At 44.4% G+C, this 19,474-nt stretch overlaps 1 long non-coding RNA gene and 1 pseudogene across 2 annotated transcripts in view; one reads left to right on the top strand and one right to left on the bottom strand.

The window, feature by feature from the left end:
- LOC128066854 (uncharacterized) overlaps positions 1 to 18,560 on the top strand; it is a 33,640-nt gene extending 15,080 nt beyond the window's left edge. For both annotated transcript variants that reach the window (XR_008201255.1, XR_008201256.1), the window contains exons 2-3: positions 14,876 to 15,075; positions 17,679 to 18,560. This is a non-coding gene — a long non-coding RNA (uncharacterized LOC128066854). The remainder of the gene's footprint in view (positions 1 to 14,875; positions 15,076 to 17,678) is intronic.
- Positions 2,483 to 7,298, bottom strand: LOC128066852 (neugrin-like; annotated as a pseudogene).
- Positions 18,561 to 19,474: the final 914 nt, after the last annotated feature.

Here is a 19,474-nt window from a genome sequence, read left to right on the forward strand (position 1 = left end):
TCTGTTCTGCCTAGATCACAAGAGCCTTGTAAAAATCTGATAAAAACTGTAAAATATGATTCTGCTTAAGCTTTTGGAAGTGGCAGGAGGTTATGCTGAGAGCCTGTAAAGCTTGTGCCTGCCCTGTATTTTTTGTGTTTGGACAGACGCCCACACCCCAGTCTTTTTCAGAGCCCCAGCAATTAAAAGAGGATCAGCTTTATATTGGGTGTTTGCTGCTGCTAAGTTGCTTTAGTCGTGTCAGACCCTGTGCAACCCCATCGATGGCAGCCCACCAGGCTCCACCATCCCTGGGATTCTCTAGGCAAGAACACTGGAGTTGGTGGCCATTTCCTTCTCCAGTGCATGAAAGTGAAAAGTGAAAGTGAAGTTGCTCAGTCGTGTCCGACTCTTAGCGAACCCATAGACTGCAGCCTCCCAGGCTCCTCCATCATTGGGATGTTCCAGGCAAGAGTAGTGGAGTGGGGTGCCATTGCCTTCTCTGATACTGGGTGTTTCAGTTCAGTTCAGGTCAGTTGCTCAGTCGTGTCCAACTCTTTGAGACCCCATGAATCGCAGCACGCCAGGCCTCCCTGTTCATCACCAACTCCCGGAGTTCACTCAAACTCATGTCCATCAAGTCAGTGATGCCATCCAGCCATCCTATCCTCTGTTGTCCTCTTCTCCTCCTGCCCCCAATCCCTCCCAGCATTAGGGTCTTTTCCAATGAGTCAACTCTTCGCATGAGGTGGCCAAAGTATTGGAGTTTCAGCTTCAGTATCAGTCCTTCCAATGAACACCCAGGACTGATCTCCCTTAGAATGGACTGGTTGGATCTCCTTGCAGTCAAAGGGACTCTCAAGAGTCTTCTCCAACACCACAGTTCAAAAGCATCAATTCTTCGGCACTCAGCCTTCTTCACAGTCCAACTCTCACATTCATATATGACCACTGGAAAAACCATAGCCATGACTAGATGGACCTTTGTTAGCAAAGTAATGTCTCTGCTTTTGAATATGGTATCTAGGTTGGTCATAACTTTTCTTCCAAGGAGTAAGCGTCTTTTAATTTCATGGCTGCAGTCACCATCTGCAGTGATTTTGGAGCCCAAAAAAATAAAGTCTGACACTATTTCCACTGGTTCCTCATCTATTTGCCATGAAGTGATGGGAACAGATGCCATGATCTTCGTTTTCTGAATGTTGAGCTTTAAGCCAACTTTTTCACTCTCCTCTGTCACTTTCATCAAGAGGCTTTTTAGTTCCTCTTCACTTTCTGCTATAAGGGTGGTGTCATCCGCATATCTGAGGTTATTGATATTTCTCCTGGCAATCTTGATTCCAGCTTGTGCTTCTTCCAGCCCAGCGTTTCTCATGATGTACTCTGCATATAAGTTAAATAAGCAGGGTGACAGTATACAGCCTTGATGTACTCCTTTTCCTATTTGGAACCAGTCTGTTGTTCCATGTCCAGTTCTAACTGTTGCTTCCTGACCGGCATGTAGGTTTCTCAAGAGGCAGGTCAGGTGGTCTGGTATTCCCATCTCTTGAAGAATTTCCCACAGTTTATTGTGATCCACACAGTCAAAGGCTTTGGCATAGTCAATAAAGCAGAAATAGATGTTTTTCTGGAACTCTCTTGCTCTTTTGATGATCCAGTGGATGTTGGCAATTTGGTCTCTGGTTCCTCTTGAGCTAGCTTGAACATCTGGAAGTTCACGGTTCACATATTACTGAAGCCTGGCTTGGAGAATTTTGAGCATTACTTTACTAGTGTGTGAGATGAGTGCAGTTGTGAAGTAGTTTGAGCATTCTTTGGCATTGCCTTTCTTTGGGATTTAGGGGAGGCCTAATATCCAGTTTTTAGGTGTCAAAGTCCTTCACTGAGCAGGGCTGATAAGTACAGAGCCCTTTCTTGGTGATTCCTCTGGCCACATCTCTCTCCCTGCATTTAGGGACTCTGTGCCTCTTCCCTTCCCTTCCCAGGTAAACCCTCCCAGTCCCACAGAGTACAAATTAACACAGACTGCTGTGTTACATTTTGCTTCATTTTGCACATAATGAAGATAACTGATTGACTAAGCAGTTCCAGAACTGTGTATTCATTAATCAAAAAGAAGGCTTCCCTGGTGGCTCAGATGGTAAAACAAGAAGAGGTGATCTCCTCCCAAACATATTGCAGGTATCATGGAAACATGTAACAACACGTGCAGTATGGGTTGGTTTCAACACACAGCGCAAGGGAGAAGGGTGAGTCCTGAGGATCCATGTGGATCAGAGCAGGGGCTCTGCTCCAGTAGGCTGGACTCTACCTGGCTGGTCACTGCCCCACTCCCAGGCACATCTGCTCTGTGAAGTCCTCTGCCTTTTGTCAGATTCAAACCTTTCATCCAACATTTCATGCTCATCGTTTCCCCTGCTTCCCAGGTGGATAATCCATACACAGAAACCCAGGCAGACCAAATATACTTGCCTGATTGTGTGTCACATGGCACGTCTCTGACTCAGATTCTGTACTGGAAGTACCTGTTGCTGTTGCTGTTGAAGAACTCTCATCTCCTCTGCGCGACTCTGTTGCTGAAGATCTGGTCCCCTGTCTTCAGCTCTTCCAACCTCTGGCGCCCCCACAGCCGCTGGTGGGGTGACCTAGAGCAACAGCAACAGGCATAAAGCTCTTCTCCCCTCCTCCAGGCCCTGGACTCCTTTATTCATTTCCTTCTGTCTCCTTGATCATTGAGTGTTCAGTTGTATAGCTTTCAAAGCTGTGCTGTGACCATGGCCTTTGGATGAGACTTCATCCCTGGGCATCAGCAAAGAGCCCCAATATAGACTGGCTTGCAGAAAGTAGTTTGGAGCAATCCCTAGGGCCTGGGAACTACCGGAGCAAGCGGGCAAGCCCGATTTTCTTGAGGACTTTTTGAACCTGCTTCAGTTTCTATTCAAATGTGGGTACAAACTTGCTTTTTAAAACCCTTTGGATCACTATGGTGCTGATATCACAGCTTTCACCCAACCTGGGAACTGACCAAGACTGCATATTCCCTGTGTAAATACCTATGAAAAAAAAGAAGCAGGTTTTCCATCTGTGAAGACGTCTCCTATCAGAACAGTTAATGAATAATGTGACACTCGTGATAAATACATGAAAAGAAGAACTCTTAGAAAAACTGCAAATGCAGTCTCTGTCTTGTGCCACTAAATGGCTACAGTCCATTCTTCTTTGCTGACAGCAGCACCCAATTGCTCCTAGTCATTTCATTTCATATCAGTTGGATTCCTCTCATTGCATGGCAGGTTCCAGTTAGATCCTGGGGATGCAAGAAGAACAGGCAAGTCTGTCCCTTCAAAGAACATATGATTCAGACATCCCTGACAGTCCAGTAATGAAAACTCTGTGCTTCCAGTGCAGGGAGCTGGAAGATCCAGTGCAGGTGAGTTTGATCTCTGGTTGGGGAACTAAGATCCTGTCTGCCCCACTAAGCACCCAAAAACAAAACAAAAAAGACTGCTGTGTTGATTGAATGATACAATGTTTAATAAATATCCAGCCCAGGGCCTATCCCTAAGTAGACATTCCAAAAAAACACATGTAATCTGGTGGTGGAGACAGATGTATTAACACATGGCAACACTTATGAGAAGAATCCCAGCAGAGGATGCTAGGAGAGAACTGGGGAAGGAAAAGCAGGGACAGGCTAGCACCACACCTGTGTGGTGGCCCAGGAATTGCTTCAGGAAGTCCACTCTAGAGCTGGTCTGAAAGCTTGAGCAGTTGTAAAAAGCTGGCAGAGGGGAGGAAAGAGAGGGTCAAAGGAACTGATGGCAGAGCAGGCAGCAGGTGAAATACAAGGAAGCACATCACCTTTGTTGGAAGGAGCTCAATCTGTGTGACAGTGGGAGCCGCAGGAAGACCATGCCTCGCTTAGGCATTCTGGAGTTTATCTCAGAGCAACAGTGAACTAAGAAAGAATTTTAAGCAGCAGAATGCCATGAGCAAATTTTCATTTTGAAGCTCAACCCAGTGAAGTCAAATAGGGGGCAGTCATTAATTAGATTCCTTGAACTATAATCTGTATATTAATGAGTAATAATAACCTGTAACTTGCTTTCACTGACCAAGAGTGCTTTAATTGTTCCTGCAAACTGCATACCCTCCCAGCTTCACAGCCTAGAAAATATATCATACAACTCCTCTAACTGCCCACTGTAGTCAGCACTTCAGCTAAGGGGTCGATGTAGCAATAGTTGCTTGTTACTCAGGACACGGGGCTAGTTTTGCCCAGCTCAAACTAGTTGAGACCACTGAACATTCACCTGGGCCTGCACAAGTGTCCACTGAATGACCTATCAATGTCAGTAACCTTTCCTGAAGCTTCAAATCACCCTGCTTCTCTTTTTTAATGTCTATTTATTTGACTGCCCTGGGTCTTAGCTGTGGCATGCAGAATCCAGTTCCCCAACCAGGAATTGCACCCAGGTCCTCTGCATTGGGATCATGAAGTCTTAGCCACTGGACCACCAGGAAGTCCCACCACGCTGTTTCTTTACCCCATAAATATCCTAAGCCTATCCCTTCAGGGAGGCCAATTTGAGATTTGTTCTCCCGTCTCCCTGCTTGGCTGCCTGAAAATAATTGCTTTCTCTGCTGCAGACCTCAGGGTCTCAGCACTGGTTTGCCCTGCATCAGGCAAACAGATGTGGTTCAGTTACCTGGTTCAGTAACAGTGTTTCTTTTTGTTGAAGACCAGAGGTGGAAAGATCAGGCAAGAGGCTGTCAGTAATTCAGGCAGTCTGAACTGAGGCGGGGACAACGAGAGCAGAGGAGAAAAGAGACTTGAGATATATTTTAAGAAGACCAAATGGTTGTACTTGGTAAGAAACTAAATATTGGGTTAAGAAATAGGCTGAGTCAGTATTTTTAGAGTGGGTGATTGGTGGGACCATTCAGGGATATAGCAAAAACAGGAGCAGAGTGAAACTGTCAGGAAACAAGAATGATTCTATTTTGTACATGTTGAGTTTGAGGAACTTGTGTGACAGCCATACAGCGATGTCTAGTGCACAGCTGACTATAGATTCAGAACGACAACTTGGCCCGGACACAACGGATCTGGAAACCAACAGCAGTGGTGGTTGAAGCCACCTAGCATCAGGCAGAGTGAGATAAAACAACCCAGAACACAGCTTAAAAAACTGCAGGCACAGGAGAAAGAAGGGAAGCCCAGGGAGGAAACAGAAAACCAGTCCCACCAATAGGTGAGTGGTCCCCTGGGTCAAGAGAGAATTCAAGAATGCAGACAAGGTCAAATGCTGAGAAATGTTAGGCAAGCTCAAGTTTTGAGAGTCAGTTATTCCTAGCACTGAAGAAGTCACTGATATATTTATGAGCAGTTTCATTAAGAGCAGGCAGCCAGGAGGGAACTAAGGAGGGAGTATGGTGTAGCCTTGACAGCTGGGTTTCATTTTTTTTTTTTGTAGTCCAAGTGACTGACTGAAGCTTTGCTTGCAAGCTTTGCCTGCTCTTCAAAGATGGCTGTCTTCAGTAAATACACTGCCAGGCATACAACAGATAAAAGACTGGGTGCTGCGCCGCCCACCACCCCCCCGCCCCCGCCCCCCAACACACACACTGAGGCACCTTTGTTTTAGAGATTTATACTGCTGCTGCTAAGTCGCTTCAGTCGTGTTCGACTCTGTGCAACCCCATAGATGGCAGCCTACCAGGCTCCCCCGTCCCTGGGATTCTCCAGGCAAGAACACTGGAGTGGGTTGCCATTTCCTTCTCCAATGCATGAAAGTGAAAAGTGAAAGTGAAGTTGCTCAGTCGTGTCCGACTCTTAGCGACCCCAGGCAAGAGTACTGGAGTGGGGTGCCATTGCCTTCTCTGAGAGATTTATGGTTGACTACAATAACTGCTAACTACTTGGGCCACTTGCTTTTTCTCTTCCTGTGCCTTAAATTCCTGTTAAATTCACCAATAAAGAGTGAGGCCTCAAAACCATAAGATCCACTCCCCAAAATAAAAACCTCCAGGCCCCAGCAATCGACCCCAATAAAAACAGAACTCCAGGCCCTTGTTCTCTCTACCCATGACCGTGCGGTGTGGCCTCAGGTTTGCCATGTAATTTCCAGGTCCTGTAAGTGTTAAACTTCCCTCACCCACCACCATAGTTTCTTGATGGTTATTGAAGGGAATCTTGTAATCTTAAGACCCGCAAGGGCTGGTCCAGCCACAGCACTGGTTATTGATAGACTGAGTCCAACCCACAACACCGACAACATTAAGTTGACAGATGGAGGTCTGTGAGGAATTAGGTAGTAATTTGACCTAGAGTACCCAAAGGACAGGTCCTAGATAAGTGAAGGACAGCCACTTCCCCAGTGATGTGAGTAGAGTACAAGATTGAGAGTGGAAGGTAAGGAGGAGGCCAAGAGCCTTTAATAGCTTTTTTTTACCTAATGGCCTGACTTTTCTCCGAAAAAAAAGTTATTTACTGATCCCCAAAGGGGAGTTGACAGGTAAGAATTTGGAAGAGTTGAAAAGGCTGGTATTCAATACAGGAAGCTGACAGAAGAGAGGTGTTATAGGCTCATAAAATTGTGATCATCTTTATAAAACACGCTTTATTCTAAATCTCAACCCCAAAGTTACTCTGATGAGAATGAAAAGTGGAACATGACTTAAAGAAGACTATTTAGCAATATTTATCAAAATGCAAATCCATTTACCTTTGGCTTCAGCAACCCTGCTTCTGGGAATGTGAATAACAGATACTTCTGGCAGATATGTAGATTGATGTGCACACAAATTTATGTACTAGAGCACTATTTGTTATAGCGAGTGAGTGAAAACAATTCAAGTGCCCACCATAAAAGACCAGTAAAATAAACTGCAGTTTGTTAAGCATCTACAAAAGAGAATGAGGAGCGCTCTTTTGAGAAGTAGAATGGAATGTATTGAGTGAATAAAGCATAGTATAGAAAAGTTTATAGATCCTGTTTCAGACTACGAAAGTGAAAACATTCTATATTATGAGCTTGCTTGTATTTTCAGAAGGAAACCTAGAAAGTGACACCAAAAAATTATTAAAAAGAGGATCCATAGAACACTAGGAGGGTTAACACTTCTCAAAGCATATGCCCCATTATATTGTTTCAGTTTTGAGCCATATGTAGTGTATTATGTATTCAAAACAAAAAACTTAGTCTGTCTTGGAGCTGCTCCATGGCTTCCCATGACTGGGTCCTGGGCAGGGCACCTGGCACCTCCATTTATCTCTGAATCCTCTGGAACTGGATCGCTTTTTTCTGTTGTTTCAGGGCACTGGGGAGAGAACTCTTAGGTAGGAAGTTAGGTAGAAGCAACAAGGAGAGGCTTGGCTGAAAGGGATGCAAACCCATCTCTAAACTCCCATCCCAGACACACCCAGGAGAGCTCACAGATATGCTGCAAAATAACCACAGGGACTTTTCAACTCTTCCACAGGCTCCCTAAGCACATAATGGACAGAAGTGGGACTCTCCAAGTAACCTTAGGCATTAAGGGCTCATGAATATTCTACATCTAATTATAACAGATGGAATTATGGGAAGATATAAACAACATTACCTGCTGTTATATAACTTGTAATTGGCACTGGGCACAAGCAGGAGGAGACTGGACGTGTTAAAGGGGGAAGCCAAGCGGGATCAATAGGAAGAACGAGGAGGACTTCTTCGGTTGTGTTGGACTAATAAAAGATCTGTCTGCTTGAGCTGAACTGAGCTGTAATTTGTTTGTTGTTCTACACCTTTTGGTTCATAGCTCTCAATTTTTGTGGCGACTAGACAAGAACCGAGGAAGAGAAATAAACCATCCTGACATTTGGTGCTGTGAAATTTGCTGGGGGTGGGGGGGAGGGTGTGGTGTCTCAGCTTTATAATTTACTATACTTCAATAAAAAAAAACTTTCTGTTTTTTCAGGATGGAAAGAAAAGAGTCTGGTAGAATTGATAACCCCATTTCCTCTTTCCTCAAGTGTCAGGCTTCCCCTCTACCCTGCTGAGGAGCAATTCAGATTTGGGATCTGCCCCCACAAGGCAGACAGAGAAGGTCGGGCACAGTACCTGGCACACGCCTCCCTGGCCTTGGAAGCAGCTTTTCTGGAAGAGGAAGCCAACGTGCTTAAAGAAGGGCGGTACTTCCCCATGTAAGCCCTGCTATCACCCCAGGTGGGAATCCTCATGGTGGTGTTGGTACAGCTTCATCGAGTGGATTTGTTCTCACCTGTGGAATGAGTCAAGGAAGGACTGTGAGAATGTTCCCCAGGGAGAATAAGTGTAACCTGGAAGGACTAATTTTTAAATTTACACTGGGGTCTGTTTCTGTGACTTTTAACACTTTTTGTTACTGTAAACATTTATAATGGCCTGCAACCTGAGCCATCCACCTGTGAAAGACTGTCCATTTTAGGGGACATTTGCAAGGATTGAATAGTCTTTTTACTTTTATTTCCTCACCCACCTCCACCACCCTTCCATCTCAGATCCATAAAAGAACCTGGCAACCAGGCCCTGACAAGATGGTAATTTTGAGGCGATAGCCTGCCATCTTCTTGGCCAGCTGGCTCCCTGATTAAAGTTCCTTCCTTGCCTCAGCAACTCGTCTCTGGAATTCACTGGCGTGTGATGCGTCGAGCAGAAGGAGCTTGGACTTGGTAACAGTTTGGCTTAGCCAGCCAGGAACCTTGCTGCTCCTGGCTAGCCGGCCCCGATCAGGGAATATTAGGGCAAGACTCTAGCAGTTGTTGGGACCAATTGTTGTCCTGAGGTTCTCTGCTTCAAAGTTCCCTGAAGCAGCACTGGCTGCCCCTAGTGCTTAGCAATTGAGACGAGGAAAGGACAAACTTCTGGAGTCGATGGACTCAATTTATTTTGTAGGGTGAGTCTGCCCAATTCAATAGCGGGTTCAGCCAGTCTGCTTGTTTTGTGTCCGTTTGTGTTAGAGCCGAGGGGCTCCATTTTGGAGGGCAAGTTGCCCCCGTGTACACACCGGGAACATTTTTCCCCTTCGATCTGGGCTTTTCCTTTATGGGACAAGCCAGTTTGGAGGCCTCGCTGTTTGTGTGTGTATATGTATGTGTGTGTGTGTATATATATATATATATGAATAACATTGGCGTGGTTCATCTGTAAAAAGAGCTCTATTTAATTGGCTTAAGTAATAGTAATAAACGCTTATAAACCAAACAATTCTAAATACAAGATAAAGGAGTTTCAGGTTCACATGAACTGGGAAGTACTTAATCTTAAATTAGTACCTGGTACAAATTTGTTGATCTAATTATAATAGTATAGACAGGTCTTATCATCAACATATTAAATAAGACAATTATTTTGAGGCACCAGCCTGCCATCTTCTGGGTCTGCTAGCTCCCCGATTAAAGTCTCTTCCTTGCCTTGCCTCAACACCTTGTCTCTCAGATTCACTGTCCTGTCACTAGGCGAGCAGAGAGAGCTTGGACTCAGTTAACACCTTTACCCCTTTGGAAACCCGAGGTGGGGTGGTTCTCGAAGAGAGCTTGAGTGTTGGCCTTCCTTCCTGCATTCACTCCTGCTGCCTGATGCAAGGAGTACAGGGGTTTGCTGCAGCAGGCGTGCAGAGGCAGGGCAGAGAGTGAGGGCTCGGACCTCAGCTGCTCTGTGTCCAGAGTCCAGCATGGAGGGCAAAGTGTATTCAGTCCACGAGCCACTTAACAACTCTTTCCTGTTGCGGAGATAGCCTGGCTCAGGGTTAAAGAGGGTAGCACAGATCCTGCCAGGATTTTGGCTTTGGCCTTGCTGGCTTGGCTTTCTGCAGTGGAAACATGGGTCCCCCCGAGTTGGTATTCGCAGAGGAGACACAATCACCTCTTTCCCAACCTTTTTCCCAATAACCAACACAGGGGAATGGCATCACATGCGTTCCTCCAGCATCTTTACTGTTTGGTATTGTAACTGGTGTGTTTACTTGTCCATGTCCCCATTATATGCATTGACTGCTAGGACTCTTTCTGCAATTTGTATCACCAGGATCTAGTACATGCTGCTGCTGCTGCTAAGTTGCTTCAGTTGTGTCCGACTCTGTGCGACCCCATAGACGGCAGCTCACCAGGCTCCGTCATCCCTGGGATTCTCCAGGCAAGAACACTGGAGTGGGTTGCCATTTCCTTCTCCAATGCATGAAAGTGAAAAGTGAAAGTGAAGTTGCTCAGTTGTGTCCGACCCTCAGCGACCCCATGGACTGCAGCCTACCAGGCTCCTCCGTCCATGGGATTTTCCAGGCAAGAGTACTGGAGTGGGTTGCCTTTGCCTTCTCTGGTCTAGTACATAGAAGGAGGTAAATAAATGGTTCCACTCCCTCCCCTGTTCCCACACTGTTGGCAGCATCATAGAGTATTTGGGGAACACCCCAGCTGTAATGTTTGCTAGTGGGACTTAACCCAGGTCAGAGTGACCAAGGCTAGTTTGGCATACTTAAGGCTCAGGAGCCTGACTTTGGCTTTCAGATGTCCAGATGTCTTCACTGACAGTGAGCAGGGGTCGATGGCTGCTGGATCTCTTAGCCAGGTGACATTCTGCAGATGGCATCTGGAGTGATGTGGAATTTTGAGCTTTACATCGCTAGTGTGTGAAATAGTGCAGTTGTGCGGTAGTTTGAACATACTAGTTGTCAGTCAAGATAGCGAGCTCATGTCTTGTAAGTGAGACAGCCCTTGGCTGGATGTCATTACTAGAAACAAGCGCGCTTTGGAACAGATGCAAAAGGAGCCAAGAGACCCTTTCCCAAGGCCCAGGATACACGGCTTTTCCCAGACTCCACTGCCAGACGACCCCATTAGCTTCCTCGGCTGTGGCCACCGCCATGTGCCGCTACAGCCCTTGTTCCCTTGTCCTGTGAGACCCTGTCCAGGGACCCTCGCCTGACACTCGGGGGGGGGGGGTTTTCTGGACCTGTTGCCTGAGGTGCAGCATGCAGGCGAGCTGCTTTACACTCCCCAGACTTCGGATGAGAGTTTCCCTTTGAAGCAGGGCCATCCTGTGCTCCAGCTCCTCCTCTCCCTCAGTTTCTTTTAACTCCATAGCGTCCAGGTGTACTGGTAGCAGCTACAAGGTACATGAAAGATGGATGCCGGATCTCCACAGATGAGTCCCCCGTCATCTGCAAGGATCCTGCCCCCTCTGCCTCTGTCCTGTCACTGACCTTTGTGGAAGGTTCCCTTTGCTGTCTACTTTCGCATCTCCTGCTCCAAAAGGTCAGATTCAAAGTACTGATTAGGGAGGTTGAACCTGAAACCTCCTCATGTCCATGAATCGTTCCACTGAGACAGAGCAGTCTGTTGAGTACACAGGCCACCCTTCGTCCTTCCCCACCTCCTTGAGGCCACACATTTGGACTGCCCAGCACACTATGGAGAGAGGGAGGTTAGTGGAGTCAGCCTGGGTGCTGGAAGCAAGCCATGGGACTGCAGCTGGCTCAGGGAAGGAACAGACCTGACTGGAGAGCAGGATGAACAGGGCAGGCAGTTCTTAACCTCAGTTCTGCAGTTTAGTTACCACTGTGACAGTTCCAAGTTCGTGAGGTTGTTGGGGCCCTTCCAAAATCTGTTCTGAAAACTAGAGCCTGGCTGTCTATTCTGTCAGTTCTCTCAAGTAGGAGGGTTTCTGGCCTGGGGAGCTGACATTTGGAAGGGGGTCACACTGGTAGCCTAGTACTTTGGGGACTCCTTGCACAGATGCCATTGGAGATAAACAGAGGAGGACATGACTAAACTAGCTGGTGATTTTTCTTCTTTTTTTAATTGCTGAAGCCCCCACAAAACCTGCCTTGAAAACACAGTTTTAACCTGGTCTCGTTGCATCGCTGATAAAAACCTATGAAGGAGGTGGGGGGTGATGGTGATTTTGTTATTTTTCCTTGTCAGCTAACTGGAGGTTCCCACTCTAGCATTGAGAGTAATTGGAACAGTGATGTTTCAGCTGTCGGTAGCTGGGCCAGGAGGCTCAATCCAGGTCATAAGTCAGCCTAACGAGATCTAGGGGCTGGGAGCAAATCGTGGGACATCTTCTGAGTGAAAGCTGCAGCCCAAAATATCCTCTGATGCCCAGTGGTGTGAGTGATGAGCTAGATGCTTACCACTTTCATACTTGCAGTTATTCAGATTCATGGCCAGCTATGTGGAATGGAGGAAGAGCAGAAATCAGGCAGAGGGAGAAAAGGACCCTGGGGTGCCAGGCACCCAGATGAAGAGATCACGCACAGATGAACAGTGCAATTTATGTTCTCTGGAAGCCACTGAAAGGAAAGACCTTGCGTGCTAAGTGGCTTCAGTTGTGTTTCTTTGCAACCCTGTAGACTGCCAGGCTCATCTCTGTCCATGGTATTCTGCAGGCAAGAATACTAGAGTGGGTTGCCATGTTGTCCTCTGCTGGATCTTCCCGACTTAGGGATCGAACCTGTGTTTACTGCATTGGCAGGCTGGTTCTTTACCACAAGCACCACCTGGGAAAGACCAGGATAATGTAAATGTGGTGAAATACTAAACCAAGCCAGCCCAAATGGTTCTGGATTTTGTTGTACCAAAAGGCTAATGATCTCTTTTTCCTGTCCTCTTTCCCCGGCTAAAGGGAAGACTTTGAATCCCAGCCCAGCTGCCGAAGGGCAGAGGGTTACCCTCTGGAGATGGGCAAGTGAGGGGGTCAAGGAGACGGTTACCTGTGTTTTGGCCCTCTCTTTCTTCTCCCACGTTCTGAATCATCTGGCTCAGATGGGGTTATGATTTTCTTTGGGATTTTCTTGGGTACGATGGATAAAGGAACTCCAATCCTAAATGCATTATAGCCAGCCTTTGAGAGTGCCTCCTTAGAAGGGTTGGAAGGGATAGTACCTTCCCCTTCAATACATTCCTCCTGGGAAGCCTCTTCACCATCCTCTTCCTCTGATTCACTGGTCTTAACAGGTCTTACAGGCTGTCGCCATGGACACGAGGGTGGGCCCCCATTAGAGAAGAGTTCTGCGGGTCAGTCAGCTTTAAAGCAATTACAGAAGGTAGCCCTTCACCCCTCTGCTTCCCATGAGAATATGGGAATACAATCTGATGGGGGAAATGAAACAGAAGAAAAGGAGCAGGGCACAATCTTTTAAAGAATGACATAATCTAAGGACATTACACAGGCTGAATATAGTCAAATAATTTCAGGATGGTAGACTAGACAGTTTCCAATAGACCTTGAGCCTCAGTACACTCTTTGTAACATATCAGGAAGCTAACTGATACACCCACAAGTGGGTGGAGGCCCAATTTAAATGTGAAAAAAACTTTTAGAAATATGTTTTAGGATCTTTTCAGATATTCTAAAACTTAAAACTTAAAGTGCTGAAATAACTGATGAAAGGTTTGTAGAAAACGGACCCCAGAAGGGGTTTTGTAGGTGATCAGTCAGGATTGACTAAGTCTAAAATAAGTTATTAATTCAGTAAATAAACCTTTAAGCTGGTGTAAAACGGAAATTCGGTTTTTCTCTGTTAAAACAGGCAAGTTTTCTGAAGATGCTAAACTGCCTTTAATAACAGATTTCAATTTATTTACCTTTTAAATAATCTGTATTTGCCTCTGGGATCTTTTATTGTCACTTGGCTGTTTCACAGTGACCTATGGCCTTGCTGTATTTTAAAATGTTTGTGTGTTCCTTTGACAGGGCTTCCAAGATCAAATTATAATAAAGTTCGTTTGACCTCTAACTAAATTTGAGGTGCTTCAAAGGGCCCCTGAGGGACCCCAAAGGGAGATACTAAACTAATCAAGGTCATTTGGTATGTTAAACTATAAAGGAAGTGTTTTCCAATAAATAAATAAGTTTTATGGTAAGTGGTACAGATATTCTAGAGATTGTATAGAGTTCCTAATAAAATATTATTAGTCATAATTTTTGTAATAAAGGTGTTGTATGTCACAACAGTAATCAGATTTAAACTTGCTTCCTTAAGTCTTTTGTTAATATACACAGTTATGGTTTTACTCTAATGTCTTTGCAAAATGTTTCCTCTTCATATAAAAAGGACTTTACAAGTTTCTGACTTTTAGAACATACTAATGAACTGAGTAAAAATAATTGAAGAATTGTATTGAGAAAACTGATGATTTCATAAAGCTGTTAACAGAAAGGATTAGTTACATAGAACTGAGTAAATTACTATATACAGTTGTATATGGTATCTGTCTTAAAGAATTATTGGTGTAAATCTGTGTTTTCCAGGTGTATGTAAAACTCCTTCAATTAATTATAACTTGCAGTAGTTTGGTAGATTATACCTGTTGGAGCATCTGTCTTTTTCTCTGTACCTGGTTGATCGTGCTAGTAACATATGCTTGTCTCAGAGATTAAGTCATGGATAAGTGTGCATGGCCAATACAGTGAAAGTGCAGATAGCTCATTAAATCAGTTACAACTCCTTTGGTCACTCAGTAATTATAACTGGATTATAACTGGTAATACCAATCATTAGTGAAATTTGTTCTTTGTTTTCAGATTGTGCTTTGTGTGTCTGTGCTGTACCATGTCATTGTCTGTATGACTTACATCCTCTTTAGTTTAGATTGTTGTCTCTTAACAGTAACTAGTGTGTAAATCAGGCCTCCAACAAAACTAATATGACTGAATACTTTGAGAAAATAATTGTAATAGTGTGATTCTAGGTATGGGAAGAAACAACAAGGGATAATGTCTCCTGGATTACAGTTAGAATCCAGAAAATTTTAATTATTGATTGGGCCTGGTCCAAAACTTGACACCTGGTGTGACATCAAGAATTTTTTGACTGAATTGGGATGAACCTTCCAGCGCCTTGGGACAAAAGTTGATCATGAAATGTTTTCCAGATAACGGTCATTCGTGACCAGGAAGGAAAGACCTGAGACATGGAATGAGCGATTGCAGCCCTTCAGTGTGAGTCAGTGGGCCCTGAGAAAGGGGAATGCCTGCCACCTGGCCTTCATTCGACTACAGCCACTCCAACCACTCCCTATGGTGAACCTAGAGGAAACTGAGAATGCAGGATTACAGGCCCCAGTTACCTAAGGTATATAAAATATGATTTCATGAGCCCAGAATCTTGCATCTTCCCATGCATAGAAAGATGCTAAATTTCTTAGCTTGAGATGCTACCTTTATGTTTAAAGTTCACTATTTCTAAATTTGCAGGTGTAAACTTCTCTTCCTTTTCCAAGAGGAACAAAGGAAGACTAGTCTTGACATTTAAAAACACCAGCACTAATGGCAGGCACTCCCAGGAAGATCCATCTGACAAGCAAAATGGCCCCCCTTTTCCCACAAGATTGTGAGATGGACATTGAGAAGGGGAATTGTATCCTGGAAGGGTTAATCTTAAATTTATACTGGGTCTGCTTCTGTGACTTTAACCCTTTTTGTTATTGTAAGCATTATGTATGGCCTGCAGCCTGAGCCACCCACCTACGAAGGACTGTAAAGAAGTGAAACTTAACACATTCCCCTGCCTTCCCATTCTAGGGGACATTTGCAAGCATTGAATAGCCTTTTTTACTTTACTGTGTTTCTTACCTCCCCCATCCAATTAAAAAACCTAGCAACCAGGCCCTGAGGAGGTGGTTATTTTGAGGTGCTAGCCTGTTATCTTCTTAGCTGGCTCCCCGATTTTAATTTCTCTTCCTTGCCTCAACACCTCATCTCTCAGATTCATTGGCCTGTCATGCAGTGAGCATAGCTAGCTAGCCTGGACACAGAAGGCTGTCTGAGGCTCTTAAATCTAAACGCTGTAAAGGTCTATCAGCCAGACTTACACATAACAAGCCTTGGTCATCTGAACAAGAAACCTTAATGCATACCAACTGCTTATAAACTAGTAAGTTTATATTGTAATACCTGGTTCATAACTAAGCATTTAAATGAAGCCATGAGGCTATTAACATCAGGCTATGGTAATTTACATTTTAAAGCCTCCTCTGTGCTGGAAACAGTTAAATCATACTAAGGATAATCAGTCTAGTAATACTAGAAAACAGGCTGGGTGCCTTATGGACAATATATAGTTTCCCTAAGAAATACGGATTGGTACAGAACAAGCTAAGTCAGATGACTTTGGTATATACTGGGCTGCACCTAATGGAAGTTCTTAAGTTCTTATTTATGGCCTTGCTATTAACTGCTAGCTATTTTGTTTTATATTGTTTTGTATATTGCCTGTTTCATAAGTGTTGTCCCTTACATTACCAAGTATTTGACTGAGTCACTGATAAAATGATAGTATACAGTCCCATATAAGGTCAGTAATTGCAACAGTGTAACTCTAGATATGGGAAAAAAGAACCAAAGGGAATATTTTCCTGGACCGCAAGAGATTCAGAAGCACAGGTAGTCCACAGAGTTTTGAATACTGTTTTATGGCCTAGTCCAGTGACAGCACATTTAGTGGCCTATCAACAAAATCTTCATAAGACTTGGAATGAGCGTTCCTAGCACCATGGAACAAAATGGTCATGTAATGCCCTCAAACCATAGTCAGCTTCATGAACCTGAAGGGGCTCAGCCAGTTGGCACTTGCCATCTATCTCTACAGAAATTAAATCATGGCCACTGAAGCTGCTGACCTTCAATACCCCCTGAAAGGAATTCAGGGTGGAAATTAGGAATGAGGCACTCTGTGCTCTGGAAAAATTGTCAGAAGAGCCCTTCAGATAGTTAAACACTTTCAGGAGTAGGTATTTTGTAAGCCCTGAGTCTTGCATCTTCTTGTACCTAGAGAAACATTAACATCATTGACAGGGACAGTCGCTTTGGCTATTTAAGGAAAAATTATAGTTAAAGTCAACATAGAGTAGCTATGGAACTGACTAGGTGACACTATGGTGTGATTTCAGACAAGTCCTTGTATTGTTAACAACTTGAGTTTTCTGACCTGTGTTAGACTTAGGATACCGTCAGCCGTTCGAAAAATAAAAGCAGCAGATAACTACAGCCTTACTTTTTAAAGAAAGAAAAAGAATGTGAAGTCGCTCAGTCATGTCCGACTCTTTGCAACCCCATGGACTGCAGCCCAGCAGGCTCCTCCATCCATGGAATTTTCCAGCCAAGAGTACTGGAGTCGATTGCCATTTCCTTCTCCAGGGGATCTTCCTGACCCAGGGATCCAACCCGGGTCTCCTACATTGCAGGCAGACGCTTTTACCGTCTGAGCCACTAGGGAAGCGCTCCACTTTTTAAAGGTCTCTTCTTTTAACTCTTACATGTGTAGAATGAGAAATTGCTCTGGACTGTATGTTGCACAGAAAAAAAAAAATGCATGTGTAATGATCAATACAAGGTTAAGACCTACTTAAATAAACCTAGACAACCAGCTACCTGGCTACAAGTCTCCTTGAAGTGTTAAATCTAAATTAGGATTCAGGCTTAATTTTTTCTATTTTGTCTGTTAATGTTGAGGTTGTCGTTTCTCCAACTACTTCTGAGTCCAAATGGTTCCATTCCTTTGGACAGGATGACCCAAGCACTGACTCTGCCTGGACCACAATCAAAATTGTCATCAAACAAGACTTGGTTCTTACTCCTGCTTTGATCCCTAGCTGCAGTAACAGTTTTACTCATCTATGCCTCTGTTTTGTTTTTCTTTTTTCTTTTCTAAATACCTGTTTGATTTTGTCTCTCCAGATGACACAGATTCACATCAAGATAAAGATGATGTGCAAAGAAAACCCATGCCCCCAAAGAGATTACAGCCACTCCTCCAAACATCCAGTGGGAATAACCGCAAAAGTCACGTTGGGGCCCCTTAATAGAACAGGGTGAGAGCTCCATGACCCCAACTAGGTACGGTCTATGAGTTCTGTGTCAGCATTAAAGAAGTTATAGAAGACTGACCATCTGTCCCTCATCACCCCAATAAAGATTTCTTGGGGTTCACATCTCAAGGAAAATTTAAAGTAGGAGATAGATGGTCCCTGGGCTGAATAGCTGGTGATTTTCAAACGGAGCAAAACTGAAGTTTGTCCTCAGCCAGACAAGAATGACGTATTTCCCCTCCTCCATTGTTAGGAGGGGATAAACTGATGGGGGAGTTGTTGCAGTAAAAAGGGAAAAAGAGGAATGAGTTTTTCTTTTTTACTTCTCTGAGAGTAAAGAAGATAAAGAAGAACAGTGAGCAGACCTGAACATTCCTAGTTTATTTTACTTTAACTGCTCCTGATTCCGAATGTCTGTAACTAAGTTTGCTTTTCTGCTCCCTAGCTCTGCAGGAGCTACGCTTCACTTGACTCTATGCTAAATACATCATCTGTCTGATGTTTACCTTTACAACAGCCTTCCCCTTGTAGTTACATGTCAGAAAGAAGGCCTCAGAGCCACCAGACTGCCAGATGCAGTTATGGGTTACTGATGCCAGTTTATGACTGTCTTTGACATGATGCAAGAGGAAGAAATCACGATCCTATCACCTTTGTTTCCTCATCACCGACTCCTGACTGCTCCTGACTGTGAGCACCTGCCTTAGGGACACAGTTCTTGAGGCAGGAGCATGCTGCGTTCCCCTCTCCACTACCTGAGAATAAAAGGCACCATTCTGTTTCTTCCAAATTCTGCCTCTCTGGTTTTCATTCGGCTTCGGTGGGCAGAGAAGGCCAAGGTGTTGGCCAGCAACAGAAGGAGGTCAGTCAGAGAAAGACAAATATTGTATTACTTACAGTTGGAAGCTGTATATTCATACAGATGAACTAACTTACAAAATAGGCTCAAATGTAGGAAACCAATTTATAAGAAAATGTTAGTGGAGAGGCATCAATTTAGAGTTTGAAATTGACATATATACACACTGCTGCTACTGCTGCTGCTGCTAAGTCGCTTCAGTCGTGTCCGACTCTGTGCGATCCCATAGACGGCAGCCCATCAGGCTTCTCCATCCCTGGGATTCTCCAGGCAAGAACACTGGAGTGGGTTGCCGTTTCTTCCTCCAATGCATGAAAGTGAAAAGAGAAGGTGAAGTCACTCAGTCGTTTCTGACTTCATGACCCCATGGACTGCAGCCTACCAGGCTCCTCCGTCCATGGGATTCTCCAGGCAAGAGTGCTGGAGTGGGGTGCCATTGCCTTCTCCGATTGATTACAGTGTGTTCAGTAGAGTTCACAGGGCTGTTCTTTAGGCCCTTTTTGATCATCTATTTGATATGAATTAGTGTGTATATATCAAATAGATGATCAAAAAGGGCCTAAAGAATAGCCCTGTAAACTCTACTGGACACACTGTAATCATCTATATGGGAAAAAAAACCCGAACAAGAATAGATGTTTATAGATTACTGAATCAAGTTTCTATACACCTAAAACTGACAACATCAGAAATCAGCTCTACTCCAATATAAAATAACAAATTACAAGAAGAGAAAAGGGACATGAAGAAATGCTGCCACCTTGTGAGCACTTTCCAAAACAACAAGCCTGTGCTGATGGGCACTT

This window comes from Budorcas taxicolor, chromosome 21 (genome assembly GCF_023091745.1).
Source record: "Budorcas taxicolor isolate Tak-1 chromosome 21, Takin1.1, whole genome shotgun sequence".
Lineage (NCBI taxonomy): Eukaryota > Metazoa > Chordata > Mammalia > Artiodactyla > Bovidae > Budorcas > Budorcas taxicolor.